The sequence below is a fragment of the Ranitomeya variabilis genome, chromosome 6 (genome assembly GCF_051348905.1).
Source record: "Ranitomeya variabilis isolate aRanVar5 chromosome 6, aRanVar5.hap1, whole genome shotgun sequence".
NCBI lineage: Eukaryota > Metazoa > Chordata > Amphibia > Anura > Dendrobatidae > Ranitomeya > Ranitomeya variabilis.
Window position 1 is genome coordinate 193764002 of NC_135237.1, and position 22603 is coordinate 193786604.

Consider the following 22603-nt stretch of genomic DNA (forward strand, 5'->3'; position numbering starts at 1 on the left):
CACCTGCGTTGTCCTTGAGTTTTTTCTGCAATGTAAGGACATGCTGCGTTCTTAAAAGACGCGCCGCATGTGAGTTTTCTCGGGTGTGCCGCATGCGTCTTTTACTGCATAGTGGAGACAGGATTTCATGAAATCCCCTCCACTATGCTGTAACATCTGGACGCTGTGTTTTTTATGCATGCTGCTCAACGCTGCGTCAAAAACTCAGCGTTTCCTGAACGTGGACACATACCCTTATACTATTGGACATGTTTTAAAAAAAAAATGTTCCTGTGCTGAGATAATCTTATAAATGTGCCCCTGCTGTGAACTGTGTAATGGCCGTGTCTGACCGTACAGGGACATGGTCTGATCATACCACATCTCCTGGGCAGGGGAGGACACAAAATAGACTATACAGACAGGACAGCAGGGGATTGCAGCCGAAACTTATTTTTAGTCTTCTTTTACACTTACCCGGTTTTTTGCGGGCCATATTGCCGTGATTCTTGCTGCCCGCAAAAATGGGCAGCAAAAAACCTTCTCGCAAATACGGTGTACCGCAAAAACAAGCTACCGTTGTTTTTACGGTACCATTGAAATGTATTGTGGCCGTGTCCCTAAGCCGTGAAAAAAATCAAGCAAGCTCGATATTTTTTCACGGCCGTATATACGGCCCTCATGGCCATACAGCACACGGCACTCCAATGTATTTTTGAGGGCCGTTTTTGCGGCCCCATAGAACTCTCTTGGGGCTGCAAAAATGGCCCGCAAAAATGGCCCGCAAAAACACGGCAAGTGTAAAAGAAGCCTTATTCCAAGATCCATTAATTAAAATGTACTTTGAAGTGGTTGGATAGCTTTTTTGCTCTTTGATTAAAAAAAAACGCTAAAAAAGAACCTTTCTTTTTTTAACGTTTGCAGCAATATTGGAGTGCATGTGGTCATTGGACTCAGTTGTATGTACCGTATAATACTGAAAATTGGCATCTCACAGGAGGAATATAGTTAATTTTCTCATAATAGCAATGCTTTCAGCAATGTGTCTGGACAGCATTAGGATTACTTTAATCTGCAGTTTAATCCTAAACAGCATTTGCAGCCATGACAGGTTCCTTTTAAAGGGGTTGTCCAGGTTTTTCACATAAGTCTGCAGATACTTGGAGTGACTCCCTGTAACTGGAGACTTGTGAATCCTCACAACTTCAGCAGAGCAGTCTGCCAGGAATCTCCAGTGCGGGCCGCGAGACTGAGCGGTCATGTGAATGCAATTATACAATATGCATACTCCCAGCCACATTTCGACTAGATGTGCATGGCCACGGTCAATTGTGGGCGACTCCTTCAACTTATGGTATGTATTGTATAAATAGAAGATAATCTACATGAAGTTTAAAAGATGGGCTTTGACTTCACATTGTAACCTCTATTGTTTACATAATCTAGGTTTTAGACATTTTTATAGACCCTGAAAAAATGCAACACCTTTAATATCAGCCTCACTAGCATTTCAGTTATTTGATCATTTGCACCCCCGCATCATTGTACTTAAACGTAGTATGTTTTTGTTTGAAAAAAGTGATCCAACATGACAAATTAATAATGCCCCTATGCATAAATCGTACAGCTCACTGTATCATATATGTTTACTTCTTTAGAGCCACCAAACTGGTTCTCTGTATCTAAATGTGTTCCTCCAGGCTAGCACTGAGACCAAACCCTTTCACACAGGAGTGTAAGGAATCTGAGAAAAAAATGTTGACACAATAAAAAATATAACATGAATCTTCCTCAAGGCAAGGGACATGTCATGAGTCATGACAGTAAAACTAAGAACATAATTGCACATTAAAGCATTACTCCCCAAAACACAAGTCATCCCCTATCTATGAAATAGGGGATAATTTGTTGGTCATCAGGGGTCTGACCACTGGGACACTCATCAATTGTAAGATTTGGGATTTAGAACCCCAAGATAGGGGCTCTGCAGTGTCATGCTGAATGAAACAAAGGTACACATACAGGTCCTTCTCAAAAAATTAGCATATAGTGTCAAATTTCATTATTTACCATAATGTAATGATTACAATTAAACTTTCATATATTATAGATTCATTATCCACCAACTGAAATTTGTCAGGTCTTTTATTGTTTGAATACTGATGATTTTGGCATACAACTCCTGATAACCCAAAAAACCTGTCTCAATAAATTAGCATATTTCACCTGTCCAATCAAATAAAAGTGTTTTTTAATAACAAACAAAAAAAACATCAAATAATAATGTTCAGTTATGCACTCAATACTTGGTCGGGAATCCTTTGGCAGAAATTACTGCTTCAATGCGGCGTGGCATGGAGGCAATCAGCCTGTGACACTGCTGAGATGTTATGGAGGCCCAGGATGCTTCAATAGCGGCCTTAAGCTCATCCAGAGTGTTGGGTCTTGCGTCTCTCAACTTTCTCTTCACAATATCCCACAGATTCTCTATGGGGTTCAGGTCAGGAGAGTTGGCAGGCCAATTGAGCACAGTAATACCATGGTCAGTAAACCATTTACCAGTGGTTTTGGCACTGTGAGCAGGTGCCAGGTCGTGCTGAAAAATGAAATCTTCATCTCCATAAAGCATTTCAGCCGATGGAAGCATGAAGTGCTCCAAAATCTCCTGATAGCTAGCTGCATTGACCCTGCCCTTGATGAAACACAGTGGACCAACACCAGCAGCTGACATGGCACCCCACACCATCACTGACTGTGGGTACTTGACACTGGACTTCAGGCATTTTGGCATTTCCTTCTCCCCAGTCTTCCTCCAGACTCTGGCACCTTGATTTCCGAATGACATGCAAAATTTGCTTTCATCAGAAAACAGAAAACAGCTTCTGCCGCTGTTTATGGTTCAAAAGTGGCTTTACCTGGGGAATGCGGCACCTGTAGCCCAATTCCTGCACACGCCTGTGCACGGTGGCTCTGGATGTTTCCACACCAGACTCAGTCCACTGCTTCCTCAGGTTCCCCAAGGTCTGGAATCGGTCCTTCTCCACAATCTTCCTCAGGGTCCGGTCACCTCTTCTCGTTGTACAGCGTTTTCTGCCACATTGTTTCCTTCCAACAGACTTACCATTGAGGTGCCTTGATACAGCACTCTGGGAACAGCCTATTTGTTGAGAAATTTCTTTCTGGGTCTTACCCTCTTGCTTCAGGGTGTCAATGATGGCCTTCTTGACATCTGTCAGGTCGCTAGTCTTACCCATGATGGGGGTTTTGAGTAATGAACCAGGCAGGGAGTTTTTAAAAGCCTCAGGTATCTTTTGCATGTGTTTAGAGTTAATTAGTTGATTCATAAGATTAGGGTAATAGGTCGTTTAGAGAACCTTTTCTTGATATGCTAATTTATTGAGACAGGTTTTTTGGGTTATCAGGAGTTGTATGCCAAAATCATCAGTATTCAAACAATAAAAGACCTGACAAATTTCAGTTGGTGGATAATGAATCTATAATATATGAAAGTTTAATTGTAATCATTACATTATGGTAAATAATGAAATTTAACACTATATGCTAATTTTTTGAGAAGGACCTGTATGTGCCCCATAGACAGTGAATGGGGCGAAGACAAGAAATGTGCATCTCCTCCACACTCATAACCAGACTGTAGAGCCCTGTTCTCTATGTTGTAATACTGCAATCCAGGGCCACCATCAGGGTATTACTGCCTTTTACTGCTGTATGGGGCCCGGTGAGCAGAAGCAAAGAGGGGGAACCTGAACCCAGTCACCTTGCCCCAGGGTAAAATAAAGTATTGTGCACTGGTGCACCATCATCGGAGGCGCACATCTCGGCACAGGTAGCTTTCCTGGTGCTCCATGGCAATCAAAAGAGAACTGCAGAGAAGCTACAGAGCAGCTCCCTCCATCTTTTCTGTGACACGCTAGTGACGGTGCCTACACACTGACATCTATGCGCGTCGCTCACCAGGATACCAGAAGTGGAGCTGCACCTGCAGCGATACGTATTATGAGAGGTAGGCATGAAAAGCTTTTATTTTTTTTTTTTTTTAATATAAAATGAATGAATTGAATGGGAATGATTATGTATTGACTTGAGAGAGCACAAATGATGAATTGAGGGTGGAGGACAGCAAATGATGAATTGACGATGGGATGAGCAAATTATAATGAATTGAGGGTGGTGTGTGGAGAGCAAATAATGATGAATTGAGGGTGAGAGACAGCAAACAATATTGACAAATTGAAGTTGGGGAAGTAAGTGATGATTTATTGAGACTGGGGAATTAGTGAGCTAAATGATGATTAATTGATGGTGGAGGGTGGGGGACAATAAAAGTCGATGAATTGGGGTGAGTGCAGCAAAAAAATAATAAATTGAGGGTGGGGGAGAGCAAATAATGTATTTAGTGTGGGGAGATCAAATTACCATATATACTCGAGTATAAGCCGAGGCACCTAATTTGGCCACGAAAAACTGGGAAAACATATTGACTCGAGTATAAGCCGGGTATGCATTGTACCCCCATCCCTGTCCTTGTGTGCATGGCTCCCTGTCCTGTATGCATGACTTCTTATGCCTGTCCTTGTCTGCATGGCTCCTCATCCCTGTCTTGGTATGCATGGCTCCTTATCCTTATCCTTGAATGCATGCCCCCCATGAGAAAAGCAGCAGCTCCTGTGGCCGAGCGATTACATGACCCCGCTCATTAAGGTAATGAATATTCACCTCTCTCCACTCACCGGGGACACATGATTGCTCGGAGCTGCTGAAAGCTGGAACAGGAAACTGCGAGGGAGTGCAGGGAAGGTAAGTAGGAAGGGTCTTCTTCACAGCTGCTCGAAGCCGCAGCTGCGGCTGCAGCTGTAACTGTGAGCGCTATAAGAGAAATTAATATTCATTGCCAGTGCAGTGAATATTCATTTCTCTTTAGTAGCGGGATCAGTTACAGCCGCAGCCGCCGGCTCTGGCCTCCTGTGACCCGCTGCTCCACCGCTCCCTCTCCCCCGCTGGGTTCTGGGACAATGACTCGTGTATAAGCCGAGGTGGTCGTTTTCAGCACAAAAAATGTGCTGAAAACTCGGCTTATACACGAGTATATACGGTATACTGTTTTGAGGGTGGGGGAGAGGAAATGATGATGAATTGAGGGTGGGGGAGAGCAGATGATAATGAATAGAGGGTGGGGGTGGGAGAGAGAGGACATAATATAATGAATTGGGTTGGAGCATGTAAGTATAATCAATCTGGGGAGCGAGAGGTACAGAGTGGGGGGCGTTGAGGATGCAGAAGTGTGACTGGTAATGATTTGAGGGAAAAAGTATAGAAGCTAATTAATTTATATATTTATTGGGTGGGAAAATGGCTATATATAGTTAGTGGGGGCATAGTGGTGGATCACAATTTATATTTGAAATGGTAGGTTGCATAATAACTAATTATATATTAATGGTCGGTGCACGTCTGTATTCAGCTATGCAATGTAGAAGTTGGGAAAAAGTGAATAATGTGCTCTGGAAGCAGAGCTCTAAATAACTCTGTTTTATTTTCTGCAGAGAAGAGTCCTGGCTGGGAGAAGCGATGGCAGTCTGTGCTGGATGAAGAAGAAAAGCGAAGATGAATGACTTCAACTAGAGAAGTCACCAGTGAGTCAGTTTGCACACTGGCATTATACACTATATACTATATACAAAGCTCCTATGTATAATGGCACTAGCGTTCCCTATATTACATGTACACTATACAATATATACTATTTAAATATCCTATGTGTAATGTCACTGGTGAGTGACTGTATTACCTGTACACTAACACTATATACAGAGTCAACGGTGATCCCTGTATTACCTAGACACTGACACTATATACTGAGCTCCTGTGTATAATGTCACTGGTGATCACTGCATTACATATACACTGACACGTTACAATTTATTCTATGTACAGAGCTCCTGTATATAATGGCACTTATGGTAATATTAATATTGTGTTCTTTTATTAACCTCTTTCTGACCTCGGACGGGATAGTACGTCCGAGGTCAGAAGCCCCGCTTTGATGCAGGGCTCCGGCGGTGAGCCGGCATCAAAGCCGGGACATGTCAGCTGTTTTGAACAGCTGACATGTGCCCGCAATAGCGGCAGGTGAAATCGCGAGTCACCCGCCGCTATTAACTAATTAAATGCTGCTGTCAAACGCAGACAGCGGCATTTAAACGGCGCTTCCAGCCGGGCGGCCGGAAATGAGCGCATCGCTGACCCCCCGTCACATGATCGGGGGTCAGCGATGCTTCTGCATTGTAACCATAGAGGACCTTGAGACCTCTATGGTTACTGATGCCAGCCTGCTGTGAGCGCCACCCTGTGGTCGGCGCTCATAGCACACCTGCATTTCTGCTGCATAGCAGCGATCTGATGATCGCTGCTATGTAGCAGAGGTGATCGAGTTGTGCCAGCTTCTAGCCTCCCATGGAGGCTATTGAAGCATGGCAAAAGTAAAAAAAAAAAAGTGAAAAAAAGTGAAAAAAAAAATATATATAAAAGTTTAAATCACCCCCCTTTCGCCCCAATCAAAATAAATCAATAAAAAAAAATCAAACCTACACACATTTGGTATCGCCGCATTCAGAATCACCCGATCTATCAATAAAAAAATGCATTAACCTGATCTCTAAACAGCATAGCGAGAAAAAAATTGGAAACGCCAGAATTACGTTTTTTTGGTCGCTGCGACATTGCATTAAAATGCAATAACGGGCGATCAAAAGAACATATCTGCACCGAAATGGTATCATTAAAAACGCCAGCTCAGCACGCAAAAAATAAGCCCTCAAGAGACCCCAGATCATGAAAAATGGAGACACTACGGGTATCAGAAAATGGTGCAATTTTTTTTTTTAGCAAAGTTTGGAATTTTTTTTCACCACTTAGATAAAAAATAACCTAGTCATGTTAGGTGTCTATGAACTCGTACTGACCTGGAGAATCATAATGGCAGGTCAGTTTTAGCATTTAGTGAACCTAGCAAAAAAGCCAAGCAAAAAACAAGTGTGGGACTGCACTTTTTTTGCAATTTCACCGCACTAGGAATTTTTTTCCTGTTTTATAGTACACGACATGGTAAAACCAATAATGTCGTTCAAAAGTACAACTCGTCCTGCAAAAAATAAGCCTTCTCATGGCCATATTGATGGAAAAATATAAAAGTTATGGCTCTGGGAAGGAGGGGAGTGAAAAACAAACACGGAAAAATGAAAAATCCCATGGTCATGAAGGGGTTAATGATCAGTATTGTAGTATTAAGTCACTGTGGTGGTAATATGTGGTCTGGTCATGGTACAGCAGTTTTTGTTCCTTGTATGTGGTACTATTTGGTCACTATGTGGTAGTATGTGGTCCAGCAATGGTTTGACAGTATTTGTCCTTTTTACGTGGTATTATTGGTCATTTTAAAAATGTATGGGACACATTCCTTTAAAGTATTAAATTGGATATTTTAAGAAATGCTTAATAGGTTGGAGTATAGTAGGGCCCTGCCAAAAGAGTCTACCTTGTCATGGTGGTGGCTTAAAAAATCTTTTGGTTGAAACAAAAGCTGATAGCTATGCATGTGATTTCTTGTTCAATGGGAACTGTTAATGTGTGATTGATGACGACATGGTACAGAAGTGGAGTTTTTCCAAGAGAGGGCGGTAGAAGGTTCTAGGGGTGGAGACAGAGCTGGAGTGGAAGCGGAGCTGGTCCTGAGCCTGGACAAAAGGCGCCAAAAATGTTGCGAGTATGTGGCTCTAAAATTACTCATGGCAGACCTGACCCAATCTCAGGATCATTGGGGTCCCTACAGTCAGCACGTTATCTCTAGCCCAGAAAAGGGGATTTTTTTAAACTTTCAGTTAGTTGCATCAAAATACTTACACTATTTAATACTTACACCTCTCTGGGGCACGTGTAGTTGACACCAAAACTCACGATGCCCCAAGGAGAGAGGGTCCCAGAGTTAGGAAGCTACCAAAACGGATAATTACCTAGTTTCCATACTTGTGGAAATATGTCGAAAACAAACTCGCATGGGGTCCAATTCTTCCACTACCTATCAAATGTTCCTCTTGCCATTAGCTGCAACACAACGCCAAAGCATGATTGCTCCATCCCCGTGCTTAATGGTTGGTGAGATGTTCTTCTCCTGAAATTCTGTGCCCTTTTTTCTCCACACATACCTTTTATCATTGTGGCCAAAGAGTTCTAGTTTAACCTCATCGGTCCACATTACTTGTTTCCAAAATGCATCTGACTTGTTTAGATGGTCATTTGCATACTTCTGACTCTGAATTTTATGGCGAGGATGCAGGAAAGGTTTCTTCTTCTGATGACTCTTCCATGAAGGCCATATTTGTGCAGGTGTCTCTGAACAGTAAAACAATATACCACAACTCCAGAGTCTGCTAAATCTTTCTGAAGGTCTTTTGAAGTCAAGCTGGGGTTTTGATTTGCCACACTAGCAATCAAGGTCATACTGGGCCACCTGGAGAACTGGAGGACTCACTGGTGGGCCCAGGCACTGACACCTGCTGGCATACTGGCGTATGTGTTGCGGTGCTTTGTGTGTGAGTGTAAGACAGTGGTGCGGTGGTGTGTGTGTGTATTGGAGATGTGTGTATGGGAGATTGGCAATGATGGGGTGGTGGGGAAGGATGATGGGGGTGGTGGGGGAGAAGGCAATGATGGAGGTGGTCGAAAGGGAAATGATAGGGGTGGTGGGGGAGAAGGCAATGATGGGGTTGGAGGGGTCGAACAATGATGGAGGTGGAGAGGGGTGCATTATACCCAATGAGGGGGGCTGCATTATACTTTCCGAGGGGGCTACATTATATTGTGTGAGGGACTGCATTATTTTCTCAGGGGACTACATTATATTCTGGGGCTACATCATACTCTATGGGGGGCTACATTATATTCTGTGGTGGAGCTGCATTATTCTCTCAGGGCACTACATTATATTCTGGGGGGAGACATGATACTAAATGAGGGGGGCTGCATTATGCCCTATGAGTGTGCTACAGTATACTCTACGGGGTGGCTGCATTATACCCTATGAGGGTGCTACATTTTATTCTATGGTGGGGACTGCATTATACCTTATGAGGGGGCTGCATTATATTTTGTGGGGTGCTGCATTATATTCTATGAGGTGGGCTGCATTATATTCTATGAGAAGGGGTTGCATTATATTCTATGAGAGAGGGCTGCATTATATTCTTTGAGGGGGCTACATTATTTTATGAGGGGGCTGCATTATATTTTATGAGGGAGGCTACTTTATATTCTATGAGGGGGGCTACATTATATTCTATGAGGGGGCTACATTATATTCTATGAGGGGGCTACCCCAACCCCGCTACATAATTAAAACGTGCACTACCTTATATTATACACTGATATAGGCGTGTTTTACCACATAATGGGTGGCCTTGTATTTATTTCTTTGTAGCTACACAGTGGGCCCAAGAATGATTTTCTCTGGTGGGCCCAACGTGCTCCAGTCCGACGCTGCTAGCAATCCTATGAGCAGCTCTCACTGAAATTTTGCTTGGTCTTCCAGACCTTATCTCTACCTCCACTGTTCCTGTTAACTGCCATTTCCTAATTATATTTCGAGCTGAGAAAACTGAGAAAAATCCAACTTGAAAACGCTTATAGCCTACTCCTGCTTGGTGGGCCTCAACCATTTTTATTTTCAGAGTGCTAAGCAGCTGCTTAGAAGAACTCATGGCTGCTGTTTTTTTGGCACAAGGTTAGAGGAGGCTGTGTTTCTTTTATAACTGGGAAATTTGCATCACCTGGCCTTTCCTAACCATGGTAAGTGAACAAGCTTTAACCCTGACAGGCTAATTAAGGTCTGAGGGTATGTGCACACGTTGCGGATTAGGCTTAGGAATTTCTGGTGCGGATTCTGTCTCTCCTTGCAGAAAACGCACCTGCGGTTCTTTGTGCGGTTCTGCAGCGTTTTTTTGTGCGTTTTTGCTGCGGTTTTCTTGCGGATTTGCTGCAGTTTTTACCCCTGCGGTTTTCTATAATGGAGTGGGTACAAAAACGCTGCAGATTCACAAAAAAGAATTGACATGCTATTTCTTTAAAACCGCAGCGTTTCTGCAGCGGATTTTCCGCAAAGTGTGCACAGCATTTTTTTTTTTTTCAATGATTTACATTGTACTGTAAATCAATTGCGGATCTGCAGCATTTCTGCACCTCAAAAAACGCTGCGGATCCGCAGCAAATCCGCAACATGTGCACATACCCTCAAACCTTCGTCCAAGTTATTTGTGCGCACAAATCTCCAAGGGTGCCAAACCGTTTGCAACAGCCCATTTTCCTTTTTGTAATTTTTTAAAATGTAAAAAAAATATCTAAACTACAAAAGAAATGTGTCATCCTTAACTTTAGCCCTTTTAGAGATCATTTCAACATCAACTTGCTTAACTGATCACATTAACAGTAATTTTGATGAGGGGTTCCCAAACTTTTACATGCCACTGTATACAACAATACTGTAGTATTGCTGTACATAGTAGAAGTATTATGGCTCGGGAAAGGATTAATGTATTATTTCTAGATAAGAAAATGCAAGAACAGAGCGATGTAAAGTTTTCTTAAAACTCTTAGCAGCTAGTGGGTTAAGATTAGTGTTGAGCGATACTTTCCGATATCGGAAAGTATCGGTATCGGAAAGTATCGGCCGATACCGTCAAAATATCGGATCCAATCCGATACCGATACCCGATCCCAATGCAAGTCAATGGGACGAAAATATCGGAATTAAAATAAACCCTTTATAAACTTGTAGGTTCATTCTACATGAAGGAAAACAACTAAGAATAATGTATGATGTATTGGGGGACGTGGCGGAGATATTAAAGGGACAGAGGTTTAGCCCAATGTAATAGAATAGCAGGATTTTTAATTTTTTTTTATGAAGTTCGGCGTTAGAAAGAATTTGACTATGTTATTTTTTTTTTTTTTTATGTCAGATATTGATGTTTCACTACTTCCACGCCCTTCACCTTCTTTTTTACTTCTCCCACGCTTTCTTCTTAATTATCCTCATCATCAGCTTCTTTGACATCAACTTCTTCACCTTATTCATCTTCTTCTTCATCTTCTACCTATTATTTTTTGGGTTACATTGTTCATATTCTTTTTATTTTACTATTATCTTCATCATATTCAACTTCTTCATCATATTCTTATTTGTGACAGGCATTCCCGTAGTTGTTATCTATAAAAGTTTGAAGATTACACCTTCCGTTCTGCCTGTCACAAACCAGTTACATTTGTCCGCGTTCAGTTTGGCCTGCAGCATCAGGCTTTATCCAGGGGCACCACGAGGAGGAACGGACTCACCCCCATACACTGCTTAGTCTTCTTCTGCTTATAATTTACATAATATTTTTTTGCTCTGATATTTTGTGTTATGCTTAATGTCCTTCTGCTCTTTGTTCTGCAGCCTCTTGTTCTTCTGCTTCTCGGTCTTCCAGGTCGTCGTCGTCTCCAGGGTCGTCGTCTCCGGGGTCGTCGTCATCGGGGTGGTCTCCGGGGTCGTCGTCATCGGGGTGGTCTTCAGGGTCATCGTCTCCAGGGTCGTCGTCATCACGGTGGTTGTCGTCTCTGGTGTCGTCGTCATCTTAGGGGTGTTCTTCCGGGTCATCGTGTTTAGTCTCTTGAACTTGGAAATGTAGCAGAAGGTACAAGAAGGCTGAGAAAATGCCGAGAACCAGCTGATGGAACTGGAACTCGGATGGCTACCCGAAGGTCCAAGAGCCAATGGAACTACCGAGGACCAGCTGACGTTACTGGAACCCGGTTACTAAGCAGGAGGTACCCGTGCCTGAAAGCACTACCAAGGACCACCTGACGTTGGTGGAACTCGGATACCCAGAGGGAGGCACCTAAGCCAAAGGCTCTGCCCGGAACCAGCTGACGGTACTGGAACCAGGATGGGGAGCAGAAGGTACAAGAGCAAAAGACACTGCCGAGAACCAGCTGACGGTGCTGGAACCCGGATGGGTAGCCGAAGGTCCAAGAGCCAATGGAACTACCGAGGACCAGCTGACGTTACTGGAACCCGGTTACTAAGCAGGAGGTACCCGTGCCTGAAAGCACTACCAAGGACCACCTGACGTTGGTGGAACTCGGATACCCAGAGGGAGGCACCTAAGCCAAAGGCTCTGCCCGGAACCAGCTGACGGTACTGGAACCAGGATGTGGAGCAGAAGGTACAAGAGCAAGTGTCTGCGTGGCTTTTGCAGGACACGTTGCCGGCTGCACAGCAGGGGAACAGCTGGCGGTGCTGGACCCCACTGACACATTGGCGAGGTGTTTGGCTCTGTGCAGCCAGCACTTCCGGACAGCAACGAGCGGTGTTGTAGCCCGGGCTCTGCAGGGGGAGCAGAGTGTAGGCCGAAGCCTACTTGAACCAATTTCAAAGGTAACCTTTAACCCCCCCTCAGGGGTTAGAAAGTAGAAGAGCCACAGCTTATGCAGCAGTAGTGCTGCACAAGTCAAAGGTTGCTCTTTTAATTTCGCTCCTTGCACACGCTGAATGAAACACGTATAACATTTAGCCCTTTATACAGTCAAACTGTGTTGGAGGCGCGAGTTCCCTTTGTAATGAGACGCAGCACAGATGTCAAGAATCCCACCTTGGTGCTGGGTGCAGCCTCCTGAGCGTTGTTATTTGCTGTACAGGAGTCTGCGCTGTCGTGTTATCCCCTGGCCTAGCGCTGTTAGCGCTGCCCATCTTCTGACCTCATTTAATGTTGGCCGGTGCGGTTCGCGATGCCCATGAATCACAGCCCCGCAGTGTATTGACATAGTTTAAACACTGTGGGGCTGGGATTCATGGCCTGGCGCAGTACATATGTTCGCCTCTCGCTTGGGTTCTTACACCCGCTTCAGACTATGCGGCGTCATCTGATCCCTTATCGCATGCCACGGCCATGAAGCCGCACAGTCCGAAGAAGGCGGAAGGAGAGGAGGGACAGGCGAACTGATGCACTGATCCTGCCCATCAATCACACCCTCGCAGTCCCAATAAATAAGACACCGAGGGGCGTTGTGTGGGTCAGGGCGGCCGCAGAGGCGCAGGCAGCCAAACCATGATGCCAGAAGACGGGCAGCGCTACCAAGGGGGTTGCAGCGTGTCATTACAAAGGAAAGTCACACCACCGGGACGGTTAAATGGTCACACAGAGGACACATTGCAGACGTGTTTTCAGTTCCACATGTGCGAGGAGAATACGTTTCTGAGCCACCTTGCACACATGCAGCATTACCGCTGTACAAGGTGGCTGGATAACGTAAAAACGCCTGGGGGAGGGGGGACAGGTTCCCTTCAATTTCAGTTCTTGAGTCTGCGTGGCTTTTGCAGGACACGTTGCCGGCTGCACAGCAGGGGAACAGCTGGCGGTGCTGGACCCCACTGACACATTGGCTGGTGTTTTTCTCTGTGCAGCTAGCACATCTGGGCAAAAACTGGCGGTGTGTTAGAGCCCAGGGACAGCAGGAGGAGGAGCAGGAGGAGGAGGAGCAGGGGGAGGGGAGTGTAGGCCGAAGCCTGCACAGGCGGCAGCTTTGGGTGTGTTGTGTCTGCGTGACTTTTGCAGGACACGTTGCCGGCTACACAGCAGGGGAACAGCTGGCGGTGCTGGACCCCACTGACACATTGGCGAGGTGTTTGGCTCTGTGCAGCCAGCACTTCCGGACAGCAACTAGCGTTGTTGGAGCCCGGGCTCTGCAGGTGGAGCAGAGTGTAGGCCGAAGCCTAATTGAACCGATTTCAAAAGTCACCTTTAACCCCCCCTCAGGGGTTACAAAGTAGAAGAGCCACAGCTTATGCAGCAGCAGTGCTGCGCAAGTCAAAGGTTGCTCTTGTAATTTTTCTCCTTGCACACGCTGAATGGAACACGTATAACATTCAGCCCTTTAGACAGTCAAACTGTGTAATGGAGGCGAGAGTTCCCTTTGTAATGAGACGCAGCACAGGTGTCAAGAATCCCACCTTGGTGCTGGGTGCAGCCTCCCGAGCGTTGTTATTTGCTGTACAGGAGTCTGCGCTGTCGTGTTATCCCCTGGCCTAGCGCCGTTAGCGCTGCCCATCTTCTGGCATCATGTAATGTCGGCCGGTGCGGTTCGCGATGCCCATGAATCCCAGCCCCGCAGTGTCTTAACATTGTTAAAACACTGCGGGGCTGGGATTCAGGGCCTGGCGCAGCACATATGTTCGCCTCTCACACTCGGGTCCTTACACCCGCTTCAGACTGTGCGGCGTCATCTGATCCCTTATCGCATGCCACGGCCATGAAGCCGCACAGTCCGAAGAAGGCGGAAGGAGAGGAGGGACAGGCGAACTGATGCACTGATCCTGCCCATCAATCACACCCTCGCAGTCCCAATAAATAAGACACCGAGGGGCGTTGTGTGGGTCAGGGCGGCCGCAGAGGCGCAGGCAGCCAAACCATGATGCCAGAAGACGGGCAGCGCTACCAAGGGGGTTGCAGTGTGTCATTACAAAGGAAAGTCACACCACCGGGACGGTTAAATGGTCACACAGAGGACACATTGCAGACGTGTTTTCAGTTCCACATGTGCGAGGAGAATACGTTTCTGAGCCACCTTGCACACATGCAGCATTACCGCTGTACAAGGTGGCTGGATAACGTAAAAACGCCTGGGGGAGGGGGGACAGGTTCCCTTCAATTTCAGTTCTTGTGTCTGCGTGGCTTTTGCAGGACACGTTGCCGGCTGCACAGCAGGGGAACAGCTGGCGGTGCTGGACCCCACTGACACATTGGCTGGTGTTTTTCTCTGTGCAGCTAGCACATCTGGGCAAAAACTGGCGGTGTGTTAGAGCCCAGGGACAGCAGGAGGAGGAGCAGGAGGAGGAGGAGCAGGGGGAGGGGAGTGTAGGCCGAAGCCTGCACAGGCGGCAGCTTTGGGTGTGTTGTGTCTGCGTGACTTTTGCAGGACACGTTGCCGGCTACACAGCAGGGGAACAGCTGGCGGTGCTGGACCCCACTGACACATTGGCGAGGTGTTTGGCTCTGTGCAGCCAGCACTTCCGGACAGCAACTAGCGTTGTTGGAGCCCGGGCTCTGCAGGTGGAGCAGAGTGTAGGCCGAAGCCTAATTGAACCGATTTCAAAAGTCACCTTTAACCCCCCCTCAGGGGTTACAAAGTAGAAGAGCCACAGCTTATGCAGCAGCAGTGCTGCGCAAGTCAAAGGTTGCTCTTGTAATTTTTCTCCTTGCACACGCTGAATGGAACACGTATAACATTCAGCCCTTTAGACAGTCAAACTGTGTAATGGAGGCGAGAGTTCCCTTTGTAATGAGACGCAGCACAGGTGTCAAGAATCCCACCTTGGTGCTGGGTGCAGCCTCCCGAGCGTTGTTATTTGCTGTACAGGAGTCTGCGCTGTCGTGTTATCCCCTGGCCTAGCGCCGTTAGCGCTGCCCATCTTCTGGCATCATGTAATGTCGGCCGGTGCGGTTCGCGATGCCCATGAATCCCAGCCCCGCAGTGTCTTAACATTGTTAAAACACTGCGGGGCTGGGATTCAGGGCCTGGCGCAGCACATATGTTCGCCTCTCACACTCGGGTCCTTACACCCGCTTCAGACTGTGCGGCGTCATCTGATCCCTTATCGCATGCCACGGCCATGAAGCCGCACAGTCCGAAGAAGGCGGAAGGAGAGGAGGGACAGGCGAACTGATGCACTGATCCTGCCCATCAATCACACCCTCGCAGTCCCAATAAATAAGACACCGAGGGGCGTTGTGTGGGTCAGGGCGGCCGCAGAGGCGCAGGCAGCCAAACCATGATGCCAGAAGACGGGCAGCGCTACCAAGGGGGTTGCAGCGTGTCATTACAAAGGAAAGTCACACCACCGGGACGGTTAAATGGTCACACAGAGGACACATTGCAGACGTGTTTTCAGTTCCACATGTGCGAGGAGAATACGTTTCTGAGCCACCTTGCACACATGCAGCATTACCGCTGTACAAGGTGGCTGGATAACGTAAAAACGCCTGGGGGAGGGGGGACAGGTTCCCTTCAATTTCAGTTCTTGTGTCTGCGTGGCTTTTGCAGGACACGTTGCCGGCTGCACAGCAGGGGAACAGCTGGCGGTGCTGGACCCCACTGACACATTGGCTGGTGTTTTTCTCTGTGCAGCTAGCACATCTGGGCAAAAACTGGCGGTGTGTTAGAGCCCAGGGACAGCAGGAGGAGGAGCAGGAGGAGGAGGAGCAGGGGGAGGGGAGTGTAGGCCGAAGCCTGCACAGGCGGCAGCTTTGGGTGTGTTGTGTCTGCGTGACTTTTGCAGGACACGTTGCCGGCTACACAGCAGGGGAACAGCTGGCGGTGCTGGACCCCACTGACACATTGGCGAGGTGTTTGGCTCTGTGCAGCCAGCACTTCCGGACAGCAACTAGCGTTGTTGGAGCCCGGGCTCTGCAGGTGGAGCAGAGTGTAGGCCGAAGCCTAATTGAACCGATTTCAAAAGTCACCTTTAACCCCCCCTCAGGGGTTACAAAGTAGAAGAGCCACAGCTTATGCAGCAGCAGTGCTGCGCAAGTCAAAGGTTGCTCTTGTAATTTTTCTCCTTGCACACGCTGAATGGAACACGTATAACATTCAGCCCTTTAGACAGTCAAACTGTGTAATGGAGGCGAGAGTTCCCTTTGTAATGAGACGCAGCACAGGTGTCAAGAATCCCACCTTGGTGCTGGGTGCAGCCTCCCGAGCGTTGTTATTTGCTGTACAGGAGTCTGCGCTGTCGTGTTATCCCCTGGCCTAGCGCCGTTAGCGCTGCCCATCTTCTGGCATCATGTAATGTCGGCCGGTGCGGTTCGCGATGCCCATGAATCCCAGCCCCGCAGTGTCTTAACATTGTTAAAACACTGCGGGGCTGGGATTCAGGGCCTGGCGCAGCACATATGTTCGCCTCTCACACTCGGGTCCTTACACCCGCTTCAGACTGTGCGGCGTCATCTGATCCCTTATCGCATGCCACGGCCATGAAGCCGCACAGTCCGAAGAAGGCGGAAGGAGAGGAGGGACAGGCGAACTGATGCACTGATCCTGCCCATCAATCACACCCTCGCAGTCCCAATAAATAAGACACCGAGGGGCGTTGTGTGGGTCAGGGCGGCCGCAGAGGCGCAGGCAGCCAAACCATGATGCCAGAAGACGGGCAGCGCTACCAAGGGGGTTGCAGCGTGTCATTACAAAGGAAAGTCACACCACCGGGACGGTTAAATGGTCACACAGAGGACACATTGCAGACGTGTTTTCAGTTCCACATGTGCGAGGAGAATACGTTTCTGAGCCACCTTGCACACATGCAGCATTACCGCTGTACAAGGTGGCTGGATAACGTAAAAACGCCTGGGGGAGGGGGGACAGGTTCCCTTCAATTTCAGTTCTTGTGTCTGCGTGGCTTTTGCAGGACACGTTGCCGGCTGCACAGCAGGGGAACAGCTGGCGGTGCTGGACCCCACTGACACATTGGCTGGTGTTTTTCTCTGTGCAGCTAGCACATCTGGGCAAAAACTGGCGGTGTGTTAGAGCCCAGGGACAGCAGGAGGAGGAGCAGGAGGAGGAGGAGCAGGGGGAGGGGAGTGTAGGCCGAAGCCTGCACAGGCGGCAGCTTTGGGTGTGTTGTGTCTGCGTGACTTTTGCAGGACACGTTGCCGGCTACACAGCAGGGGAACAGCTGGCGGTGCTGGACCCCACTGACACATTGGCGAGGTGTTTGGCTCTGTGCAGCCAGCACTTCCGGACAGCAACTAGCGTTGTTGGAGCCCGGGCTCTGCAGGTGGAGCAGAGTGTAGGCCGAAGCCTAATTGAACCGATTTCAAAAGTCACCTTTAACCCCCCCTCAGGGGTTACAAAGTAGAAGAGCCACAGCTTATGCAGCAGCAGTGCTGCGCAAGTCAAAGGTTGCTCTTGTAATTTTTCTCCTTGCACACGCTGAATGGAACACGTATAACATTCAGCCCTTTAGACAGTCAAACTGTGTAATGGAGGCGAGAGTTCCCTTTGTAATGAGACGCAGCACAGGTGTCAAGAATCCCACCTTGGTGCTGGGTGCAGCCTCCCGAGCGTTGTTATTTGCTGTACAGGAGTCTGCGCTGTCGTGTTATCCCCTGGCCTAGCGCCGTTAGCGCTGCCCATCTTCTGGCATCATGTAATGTCGGCCGGTGCGGTTCGCGATGCCCATGAATCCCAGCCCCGCAGTGTCTTAACATTGTTAAAACACTGCGGGGCTGGGATTCAGGGCCTGGCGCAGCACATATGTTCGCCTCTCACACTCGGGTCCTTACACCCGCTTCAGACTGTGCGGCGTCATCTGATCCCTTATCGCATGCCACGGCCATGAAGCCGCACAGTCCGAAGAAGGCGGAAGGAGAGGAGGGACAGGCGAACTGATGCACTGATCCTGCCCATCAATCACACCCTCGCAGTCCCAATAAATAAGACACCGAGGGGCGTTGTGTGGGTCAGGGCGGCCGCAGAGGCGCAGGCAGCCAAACCATGATGCCAGAAGACGGGCAGCGCTACCAAGGGGGTTGCAGCGTGTCATTACAAAGGAAAGTCACACCACCGGGACGGTTAAATGGTCACACAGAGGACACATTGCAGACGTGTTTTCAGTTCCACATGTGCGAGGAGAATACGTTTCTGAGCCACCTTGCACACATGCAGCATTACCGCTGTACAAGGTGGCTGGATAACGTAAAAACGCCTGGGGGAGGGGGGACAGGTTCCCTTCAATTTCAGTTCTTGTGTCTGCGTGGCTTTTGCAGGACACGTTGCCGGCTGCACAGCAGGGGAACAGCTGGCGGTGCTGGACCCCACTGACACATTGGCTGGTGTTTTTCTCTGTGCAGCTAGCACATCTGGGCAAAAACTGGCGGTGTGTTAGAGCCCAGGGACAGCAGGAGGAGGAGCAGGAGGAGGAGGAGCAGGGGGAGGGGAGTGTAGGCCGAAGCCTGCACAGGCGGCAGCTTTGGGTGTGTTGTGTCTGCGTGACTTTTGCAGGACACGTTGCCGGCTACACAGCAGGGGAACAGCTGGCGGTGCTGGACCCCACTGACACATTGGCGAGGTGTTTGGCTCTGTGCAGCCAGCACTTCCGGACAGCAACTAGCGTTGTTGGAGCCCGGGCTCTGCAGGTGGAGCAGAGTGTAGGCCGAAGCCTAATTGAACCGATTTCAAAAGTCACCTTTAACCCCCCCTCAGGGGTTACAAAGTAGAAGAGCCACAGCTTATGCAGCAGCAGTGCTGCGCAAGTCAAAGGTTGCTCTTGTAATTTTTCTCCTTGCACACGCTGAATGGAACACGTATAACATTCAGCCCTTTAGACAGTCAAACTGTGTAATGGAGGCGAGAGTTCCCTTTGTAATGAGACGCAGCACAGGTGTCAAGAATCCCACCTTGGTGCTGGGTGCAGCCTCCCGAGCGTTGTTATTTGCTGTACAGGAGTCTGCGCTGTCGTGTTATCCCCTGGCCTAGCGCCGTTAGCGCTGCCCATCTTCTGGCATCATGTAATGTCGGCCGGTGCGGTTCGCGATGCCCATGAATCCCAGCCCCGCAGTGTCTTAACATTGTTAAAACACTGCGGGGCTGGGATTCAGGGCCTGGCGCAGCACATATGTTCGCCTCTCACACTCGGGTCCTTACACCCGCTTCAGACTGTGCGGCGTCATCTGATCCCTTATCGCATGCCACGGCCATGAAGCCGCACAGTCCGAAGAAGGCGGAAGGAGAGGAGGGACAGGCGAACTGATGCACTGATCCTGCCCATCAATCACACCCTCGCAGTCCCAATAAATAAGACACCGAGGGGCGTTGTGTGGGTCAGGGCGGCCGCAGAGGCGCAGGCAGCCAAACCATGATGCCAGAAGACGGGCAGCGCTACCAAGGGGGTTGCAGCGTGTCATTACAAAGGAAAGTCACACCACCGGGACGGTTAAATGGTCACACAGAGGACACATTGCAGACGTGTTTTCAGTTCCACATGTGCGAGGAGAATACGTTTCTGAGCCACCTTGCACACATGCAGCATTACCGCTGTACAAGGTGGCTGGATAACGTAAAAACGCCTGGGGGAGGGGGGACAGGTTCCCTTCAATTTCAGTTCTTGTGTCTGCGTGGCTTTTGCAGGACACGTTGCCGGCTGCACAGCAGGGGAACAGCTGGCGGTGCTGGACCCCACTGACACATTGGCTGGTGTTTTTCTCTGTGCAGCTAGCACATCTGGGCAAAAACTGGCGGTGTGTTAGAGCCCAGGGACAGCAGGAGGAGGAGCAGGAGGAGGAGGAGCAGGGGGAGGGGAGTGTAGGCCGAAGCCTGCACAGGCGGCAGCTTTGGGTGTGTTGTGTCTGCGTGACTTTTGCAGGACACGTTGCCGGCTACACAGCAGGGGAACAGCTGGCGGTGCTGGACCCCACTGACACATTGGCGAGGTGTTTGGCTCTGTGCAGCCAGCACTTCCGGACAGCAACTAGCGTTGTTGGAGCCCGGGCTCTGCAGGTGGAGCAGAGTGTAGGCCGAAGCCTAATTGAACCGATTTCAAAAGTCACCTTTAACCCCCCCTCAGGGGTTACAAAGTAGAAGAGCCACAGCTTATGCAGCAGCAGTGCTGCGCAAGTCAAAGGTTGCTCTTGTAATTTTTCTCCTTGCACACGCTGAATGGAACACGTATAACATTCAGCCCTTTAGACAGTCAAACTGTGTAATGGAGGCGAGAGTTCCCTTTGTAATGAGACGCAGCACAGGTGTCAAGAATCCCACCTTGGTGCTGGGTGCAGCCTCCCGAGCGTTGTTATTTGCTGTACAGGAGTCTGCGCTGTCGTGTTATCCCCTGGCCTAGCGCCGTTAGCGCTGCCCATCTTCTGGCATCATGTAATGTCGGCCGGTGCGGTTCGCGATGCCCATGAATCCCAGCCCCGCAGTGTCTTAACATTGTTAAAACACTGCGGGGCTGGGATTCAGGGCCTGGCGCAGCACATATGTTCGCCTCTCACACTCGGGTCCTTACACCCGCTTCAGACTGTGCGGCGTCATCTGATCCCTTATCGCATGCCACGGCCATGAAGCCGCACAGTCCGAAGAAGGCGGAAGGAGAGGAGGGACAGGCGAACTGATGCACTGATCCTGCCCATCAATCACACCCTCGCAGTCCCAATAAATAAGACACCGAGGGGCGTTGTGTGGGTCAGGGCGGCCGCAGAGGCGCAGGCAGCCAAACCATGATGCCAGAAGACGGGCAGCGCTACCAAGGGGGTTGCAGCGTGTCATTACAAAGGAAAGTCACACCACCGGGACGGTTAAATGGTCACACAGAGGACACATTGCAGACGTGTTTTCAGTTCCACATGTGCGAGGAGAATACGTTTCTGAGCCACCTTGCACACATGCAGCATTACCGCTGTACAAGGTGGCTGGATAACGTAAAAACGCCTGGGGGAGGGGGGACAGGTTCCCTTCAATTTCAGTTCTTGTGTCTGCGTGGCTTTTGCAGGACACGTTGCCGGCTGCACAGCAGGGGAACAGCTGGCGGTGCTGGACCCCACTGACACATTGGCTGGTGTTTTTCTCTGTGCAGCTAGCACATCTGGGCAAAAACTGGCGGTGTGTTAGAGCCCAGGGACAGCAGGAGGAGGAGCAGGAGGAGGAGGAGCAGGGGGAGGGGAGTGTAGGCCGAAGCCTGCACAGGCGGCAGCTTTGGGTGTGTTGTGTCTGCGTGACTTTTGCAGGACACATTGCCGGCTACACAGCAGGGGAACAGCTGGCGGTGCTGGACCCCACTGACACATTGGCGAGGTGTTTTTCTCTGTGCAGCTAGCAGTACCGGGCCCCAACTGGCGGTGTTGGAGCCCAGGGTCAGCAGGAGGAGCAGGGGGAGCGGAGTGTAGGCCGAAGCCTGCACTCGAGCAAGTTGAAAGGAAACCTTTAACCCCCCCCCCCCAGGCGTTTGTAGCTGAAAGAGCCATTGTGTACAGCACTAATGCTGGAAAAGGTAAACTTAGCTCTTTTAATTATGGTCCTTGCACATGCGGAACCTAACAGTTATGAAATGTGTCCCCTCACAGCGTTAAACCGTCCGGTAGGTGGAACTTTCCTTTGTCGTGTGACGCAGCACAGCCATCATTTTTACCCCCTTGGCGCCGTGCGCCGCCTCCTCAGCGTTGTTTTAATCTGTCCCGGAGCCTGCGCTGTTAGGTTAGCCCTTGGCCATGCACACATTTTGCGCTGCCCGTCTTCTGACATCATTTGGTGTCAGGCTGGCTGCGCCTGTGCGGGTGCGCTGGCCGAGATCCCGCCTCGCAGTGTCGTCTAATGTAATCCCACCGCGGGCCTGTGATCCGTGCCCGTGCGCAGTGCATATCCTCTCCTCTCACTCCCCTCCCTACGGCTTTTTCAGACTGTGCGGTGTCACGGCCGTGGCATGCTATTAGGGACCAGCTGACATCGCACAGTCTGAAGAAGCCGTAGGGAGTGGAGTGAGAGGAGAGGATATGCACTGCGCACGGGCACGGATCACAGGCCCGCGGTG

The 22603-nt window shown here is 49.2% G+C and overlaps 1 long non-coding RNA gene across 1 annotated transcript in view; it reads left to right on the forward strand.

The window, feature by feature from the left end:
- The first annotated feature begins 1201 nt into the window (after positions 1-1201).
- The window catches only part of LOC143781056 (uncharacterized), a 111126-nt gene continuing 89724 nt past the window's right edge, over positions 1202-22603 (forward strand). The window contains exons 1-2 of the long non-coding RNA XR_013216520.1: positions 1202-1333; positions 5544-5633. This is a non-coding gene — a long non-coding RNA (uncharacterized LOC143781056). The remainder of the gene's footprint in view (positions 1334-5543; positions 5634-22603) is intronic.